The sequence below is a fragment of the Mobula hypostoma genome, chromosome 8, assembly GCF_963921235.1.
Source record: "Mobula hypostoma chromosome 8, sMobHyp1.1, whole genome shotgun sequence".
In the NCBI taxonomy this organism is placed as follows: Eukaryota; Metazoa; Chordata; class Chondrichthyes; order Myliobatiformes; family Myliobatidae; genus Mobula; species Mobula hypostoma.
The window spans coordinates 121,906,037-121,914,258 of NC_086104.1; positions in this window are offsets into that span (position 1 = coordinate 121,906,037).

Below are 8,222 nucleotides of genomic sequence, written 5' to 3' on the forward strand. Positions count from 1 at the left end.
GGGTTACTTGTTTAATTGGTCACGTGTTGGCATGGGCTTGTTACCACACTGTATCCCTAAGTTTTAAATAAATGATAAGATACACAATTCTTTACAAGAAAGATCACATCCAGGAGGTGGTACAGGAGCCTGAAGACAAACATTCAACATCTCAGTAATAGCGTCTTCCTTTCCACCACCAGATTACTGAATGGAGAATGAACCTACGAACACTACCTCAGTGACACACAAAATGCAGGAGGAACTCAGCAAGCTCGGCAGCATTGATGGAAAGGAGTAAACAGTTGATGTTTCAGGCCTGGTGAGAGTCTCGGTCTGAAAAGTTGATTGTTTACTCTTTTCCATAGATGATGCCCGGTCTGCTGATTTTCACCAGCATTTTGTGTGTGGTTTGGATTTCCAGCATTTGCAGATTTTCTCATCTTTGAACACTACCACAGTATTCTTTTTGCTCTCTTTCTGCACCATTTAACTAATTTAATTTTTTGTATCTACCTACTGTAATTTATAGTTATTATTATCTATTGCAATCTGTTATCTATTATTATTTATTATTATCTACTGCTGCCACGGAACATCAGATTTCATGACGTATGCCAGTGATATGAAACTGATTCTGATAACTAGAACTAAGCAAACACCATTGTAGTGAGTGAAAGGTCATCTTGAAGTTGCTATACTGAGGTAGTGATTAGGGTTGTGCCAGTTGGTTCGAGGGTAATAGCTGTTCCTGAACCTGGTGGTGTGGGACTTCAGGCTTCTGTACCTCCTGACTGATGGGAGCTGCAGTATCTACATCTACTTCCCTAATAAAGACCTGCCCCCCACACCCACACCACTGAGACATTTGATTTCTCAAATCCTGGGGTTTGAGAGATGGCTCAGATGCTTTAAGAGATTTAGGGTTGCAAGCAATCTCAGTCAGGCTTCATAAAAGCATCAGGTAAGCACACTGATATACTGCATGGGTAACAAGGCAGATGACATCATGCATGGATTAGGACCCAGATGCTCAGAAATGGAGTACGAAATAGTGTAGGATAAATTCAAAGAATATTTCACAGGAAAGAGAAGTGTGAAATATGAGAGGGCAGAGGGCAAAGTTCAACTCCAGAAGACAGGAGTTGGATGAAAGTGTAAATGATTTCAACACAGCATTGTTTGCTGTCAGACACCTGTGCAAAGGGAAAGCTGAGAGTTGAGCACCTTACAGACAGGATTGTTGTCAGGCTAGACACCAAATTGCCAGAGGAACTTCAGTAGTAGGCAAATCTCACATTAGAGAAAGCAATTACTATGGTCAGTCAGAGTGAGAATGCTTGTCAGCAGTAGGCAGAACTCAGGCATGAAAATGATACTGAGGTAAAGCTAGAAGCTATACAAGAAGCAAAGTACAAACCAGGTACAGTCAGAAAGATTACAGAAAGAGGAGACAGTACAACTCAGTTCAAACAACAGACAGGCAAAATAAAGAGCAGGTAAAATGTCCAACTGCAGAAGATGCAATTTAATGTGGATAAATGTGAAGTTATCCACTTTGGTGGCAAAAATAGGAAAACAGATTATTATCTGAATGGTGGCCGGTTAGGAAAAGGGGAGGTGCAACGAGACCTGGGTGTCATTATACACCAGTCATTGAAAGTGGGCATGCAGGTACAGCAGGCGGTGAAAAAGGCGAATGGTATGCTGGCATTTATAGCGAGAGGATTCGAGTACAGGAGCAGGGAGGTACTACTGCAGTTGTACAAGGCCTTGGTGAGACCACACCTGGAGTATTGTGTGCAGTTTTGGTCCCCTAATCTGAGGAAAGACATCTTTGCCATAGAGGGAGTACAAAGAAGGTTCACCAGATTGATTCCTGGGATGGCAGGACTTTCATATGAAGAAAGACTGGATGAACTGGGCTTGTACTCGTTGGAATTTAGAAGATTGAGGGGGGATCTGATTGAAATGTATAAGATCCTAAAGGGATTGGACAGGCTAGATGCAGGAAGATTGTTCCCGATGTTGGGGAAGTCCAGAACGAGGGGTCACAGTTTGAGGATAGAGGGGAAGCCTTTTAGGACCGAGATTAGGAAAAACTTCTTCACACAGAGAGGGTGAATCTGTGGAATTCCCTGCCACAGGAAACAGTTGAGGCCGGTTCATTGGCTATATTTAAGAGGGAGTTAGATATGGCCCTTGTGGCTACAGGGGTCAGGGGGTATGGAGGGAAGGCTGGGGCGGGGTTCTGAGTTGGATGATCAGCCATGATCATAATAAATGGCGGTGCAGGCTCGAAGGGCCGAGTGGCCTACTCCTGCACCTATTTTCTATGTTTCTATGTCTTTCCATTTCACATCAAAGAGCTCTGTTCAGGAAAAGAAGGGAAATGCCACCAATGCAATAGAGTTGGCCATCATAAAAGCCAGTGTCACTCAAAAACATTCAGGAGGCCAAAGAAGACCATGATTCAGACAAAGAGAGAGCTTTCCTTGGGGATCCAGATTCAAGTAGACAAGGCTGCTGTTCATTTGCAAAATGGACACTGGGCCAGATGTCACAGCCATCCCCAAATGTCTGTTCACAAAACGTGTAAATAAAAACAGACCTTACACTAACCCCAACGCAGCGAGTGCTCATGGAGCCAGGGAAACATAAGCTCACTGTTAAAGGAATGTTTACTACCTCCATCTGTAAAAATGAGAAACAGTTAAAGGAGGATGTCGATGCTGGTCAGAGCCTCTTCTTACCACTACTGGGACAACATGCCATCAAGAAGCTAAATCTCAATAAAAAGTTGGATTGGCGAAACAATGTTCAGTGGCAGCAGAAGTACCTGGAGTTGTTCATGGGCCCAGGTGTACTGAAAGAAGAGACCTTATCCAAATGAGGCCAGCAGTGATCTCCTACTCTCTGACAACAGTGAGGCGTATACCAGTCCCAGTGATAAACAAGGTCAAATCTGAACTTGAGAGAATGGAGGCATTTGACATCATAGCTAGAGTGAATGGACCTACTGACTGGTGTGTGGGCATTGTTCCTGTTCCCAAGCCAAATGGCACAGTGAGGAACTATGGCAATCTAACAAAATTGAATAATGCAGTGAGGTGTGAGAGGGTTATTCTGCCCTCTGTTGAGCACACATTGAGTATGCTGGCTGGAGCAAAGTTCTTCACTGAACTAGATGCAAACTCAGGGTTCTGGCAGATCCATTTAGCTCAGAAGCTCAGAAGCTTTATCATACCATATGGACACTATGCCTTCAAGAACAAACAAGAGAAAATCTGCAGTTGCTGGAAATCCGAGCAACACATTCAAAATGCTGGAGAAACTCGTCAGACCAGGCAGCACCTATGGAAAAGGGTAGATTGATTTTTCAGTCCGAAGCTCTTTGAGAGACTCCCTTTTGGCATCACATCTGCCCCTGAACTCTTTCAAATTTTGGAGGGACTGGAAAGAGAAGTCTGCCACATGGACAAGATACTCATCTTCAGAGGCTCAAGTGAAGAACGTGACAAAAGAGCGGAAGCTGCCTTGGAGGAACTGAGACAGGCTGGAATCACTCTGAACAAAAACCAGTGTGAATTTCTTGGAGGTGAAGTTTTTAGGCCCCCAACTTTCCTCAGACAAAGTGCAAGCAGATTCAAACAAACTTGCAGGCATTCAGAATATGGAACAACGTACAAGTCCGTTCCAGATCTGGCAGAGAAATCAAAGCCGCTCGGTAATCTCCTCTCTCAGAGAAATGTTTGGACCTGAGATGCGCCGCAGAAGACGTTCTCATCACTTAAAGCAGATCTTATCTCTCCATTAACACTGGTGTTCTTTGATCCAAACAAAGCAATGAATGTCTCAGCAAGTGCCTTTTCCTTTGGTTTAGGGGGAGTGCTCATGCAAGACTGCAGTGGTGTATGGAAACTGGTGGCATATGCATCATCAGCACTGCCTCCTCCTGAACAACATTACGCCGAAATCAAACAGGAGATGCTGGCTCTCTTGTGGGCTTGCGAATGCTTCAGCTGCTCCATAATAGGCACTAAATTCAAAACAGATGACTTGCCTCCATGTCTCCAAAGCTCCAGAATGAGGCTGATGTGATACTGTTATGACAATGAGCATGTCCCCGGAAAATCGTTCACAGCACCAGACACTCTGCTGAGCATACCATGCAAAAGTGAATGGATGGAAAGCTGACTCCATCCTCATGGAAGAGAGCAACATCTACTTATCTCAGGTATGTGAAAGCTTCCCTGCATCACAGAAGAACGTGAACTCATTTGGAAGGACAGATATTGGAAAATCATCATGCAGACAATGGTCTCATGCAGAAAGTACTTGTAATCACACAAGAAAGTTTCAGACACTTTGTACTTGAACACTCCTTTGATATTTATTTATGGTTTGCTTGGACTGTGTTTTCAGGCACTGTGAGTAAACCGGATAGATTACGCAACAATGAGCTCCAACGATTATGTGCACACTTTTTCTGTGTAATGGGCCCTTTTTTATTTTGTTTGTTGTACCTTAAAATACTTTGTCAATACAATTTCAATTGAAGTTTATACTGGTGTGAATTAAATTATTGCTTCCAGGTGATCAGTAAAGTTGCACGGGTGTCTCAGTGTTCATACAAGGAGAAATCCTATGTCCCTTTCAATGGACATTCAAACTTTTATGTTTGTATTTTGCCGAATTATATTTACCCTAGACGTGTTTATTAATTGGAAATGGCCTCGAGTTCCCCATGCTGTTAGGTTACATTCACAGTCATAACTAACTCTTCACAAGCCTACAGTGAGAAGATTACACTTGTGTATGCATCTGTGTGCTGGACACAGGGGAAGACACCCAATATGTTAACACCCAGGAATTTAAAGCTGCTGTTTCTTTCCAACACCAATCACCCATTGTAGACTGTTCTATGGTCACCATCCTTAAAGACTATTACATGTACACCCTCTTTCCCTTTAGCAATCAGCTCCTTAGTTTCACTGACATTTCTCAAAAAAACATTTCACTCTGGTAACAAACAAGACTCAAAAGTGAAGTGTCGCCTAGCCCGGAAAGACTGTTTGGAGCCCTGAATGGTAGTGAGGGAGGTGTAGGTGCAGGTGTAGCACTTGTTCCCCTTGCAAGGGTAAGTGCCGGGAGGGAGAAGGTTAAATGGACAAGGGGGTCGCATAGACAACGATCCCTGCGGAAGGCAGAAAGTGGGGCGGGGGGGTGGGGGAGAGGTGCGGGAGGGAAAGATGGCATTGTTGGTGAGATCCCGCTGGAGATGGTGGAAGTTCCAGAAAATTATGTGCTGGACGCAGAGGCTGGTGGGATGGTAGGTGACAACAAGAAGAACCCTATCCCTGATAGGCTGGCAAGAGGATGGGGTAAGAACAGACATGCATGAAATGGAAGAGATGTGGTTGAGGGCAGAGTTGTGGAAGGGAAGCCCCTTTCTTTGAAAAAGGAAGACCACCCCTTCGTTCTAGAATGAAAAACCTCATCCTGAGAACAGATGCAGCAGAGATGGAGGAATTGAGAGAAGGGGATGGCGCTTTAACAAGTAACAAGGTGGGAAGAGGTATAGTCCATTTAGGTGTAAGAGTCTATGGGTTTATAATAGATGTAGCCTGGGGAAATGTACACACTCAGGACAACAAATACTTTTTCGAGTTTTAATTCCTTTATCTGTTTTAGATGTTTAAGTGCCAGAAGAGGGTCGCAAAACAAAACGAACAAATTTACAACTAGTTCTTGCTGTTACAATCTCAGTTTAACTTTCGATCCACATCCTCGTGTATGGACAGACTTGCGCATGCAGTATAAAAAAAATACCAGAACTAATACGGTACTAATACGGTAGTGGCCATTCTGAAGGAACACAATACAAACAACATTAGAGTCCCACCCACCCTGCATCTTATACATAACAGTGAAAAATGTAAGCGAATACATCTCATCTAAGACGTACACACATGCTGAACTTCAGAACAGAGACTAAACACTCACGTTACGCTGTTACATGCACAATCAGTCCTGATACAATAAAGTTAGACAAAAGGTACACTTTGGCACAACCTTTACAAGATATTGCCTGGTAGTTAAATTACAGGAAGACTGACCTACTTGGATGACGAGGAACTTTGCATAAGCCACGCGATCCAGCGTCGACGCCTTTACTCGTGAAAATCTAAAGCATCCACATGCAAAACATGTCAAATTACCGATATTCTCGATCCGCCAACAAACATAAAAGAATTCACATGGATATCGTCAATTAACACTCACCTTTCCGCCCCATGCCCAGTCTCGAGGAGGAACCCAATTATTCCAACGGCCCACCAGCGCCTTCAGAGGAAACAAAATGGTCTCCGCACTATCCCGCGCGTGCGTGATGACATCACCCTCTCCCTTAAAGGCAGAGACAACTAGTCTGCATTACCCGGATGGATGTCCAAGTACACTATGACCGATGCTGAATCAGATCCCCCGGTTACATAGACATCAGTAGATAAGCTGTCTCCAGAGATAAAGACAGTGAGATCAAGAAAGGGAAGGGAGGTGCTTTCAGGCTTTTTTTTATCTTGTGCCTGATGGGAGGGAATGGAGAAGAGAGAATATCGGGGATGGGTAGGGTCCAGACATTCCACCTCTCCTTCCGGGAGTCTCCCGCATATTAATAGTGGCTCCCTGATGCCCACAAATTATATACAATATCTCGGAAATCAGATTTTTTACAGTGAGAGAGAGAGCACGAGAGCGATAGAGCGAGACAGAGAGATAGAGAAAACGCGAGAGAGAGAGAGCGATAGAGCGAGCGCGAGAGAGAACGCGTGCGTGCAAGAGAGAGCGATTAAGAGCGAGAGAGAGAGCGATAGAGTGAGCGCGAGAGACAGAGAGCGAGAGAGAGCCATGGCAGAGTGTTCCAAAATAGAAAATATAAAACGTACCTCACGCCAGACTACACTAAAGTGTACCCCTGCCTAATAGGGGTCAAAAATAATGACAGTGTTGCTCGCCGCACTGTTTGCAACAGTGACTTTTCAATTGGGTTAAGACTGTAAAAGACATGTTGAGGTGAGTTTAACAGGTGTCATTCGTTCATTAGCGTAGCCAACGTTATTTAAACTAGCTGGCTAGTTGCTAAGGAGCTACTCTATTGCAGACATCCCACCTCTCCTGGAAGTTCTGGGAGTCTCCGTAAGTTGATGGTGCTACCTCCCTGTAATGAGTTTTTGCAGGGTGGGATGTCTGAGGGTGTGAGATTGTGCTGGCAGCATTACCGAGGAAACAATAAGTCTAAGCAGAAGACTCAGGTGATTCTGTGCCTGAGGTTGCAAAGACGGTGAGCATGTGACACTGTTGATTAGGGAGAATGATATGGCAGCATTCAGAGAAGGAGATACTAGAGGGGTCAACCAACCAGGAACTTGTGGGACTGAAGAATGAGAAAGGTGGTGACTTTACTGGGTACATTCACCGTCTTTCTCATTCCTCGGTCCCGCAAGTCTCATTCCTCAGTCTATCTGGCTCCCAATAGTCACTGGGAACTAGAGCAACATATATGTAGGCTCAGTGCAGAGGAGTGTAACTTTAAACTGGTAAATTGCTTTGTTATTGTCAAATCTATCAAGGTACAATGAAAATATTTGTTGTGCATACCATCCATCCCGATCTTATCATCGCAACTGTACAGTACATCAAGTTAGTATCAGGGGAAAACAATACAATGCAGAGGCTACTTCATTGGGTACCTCTTGTACAAACTAAAGTGACCACTCAGTGTATGTTCGTGGTCTTCTGCTGCTGTAGCCCATCTAATTGAAACTCCAACGTATTGTGCATTCAGAGATGCTCTTCTGAACACCACTGTTGTAACATGTAGTTTTTTGTCACCTTCCTGTCAACTTGAACCAGTCTGGCCATTCTCCTCTGACCTCTCTCATTAACGAATTAACAGAAATGCTACTCACTGGATTTTTTTTAAATTTTCACATCATTCTCTGTAAACTTTAGAGACTGTTGTGCATGAAAATCCCAGGAGAATCAGCAGTTTCAGAGATACTCAAACCACCCCATCTGGCACTAACAATCATTGGTCAAAGTCACTGAGATCACATTTCTTTCCCATTCTGAATATTGCTCTGAACAACAAGTGAACCTCTTGACCATGTCTGCATGCTTTTATGCATTGAGTTGCTGCCACATGATTGACTGATTAGTTATTTGCATTAATGAGCAGGTGT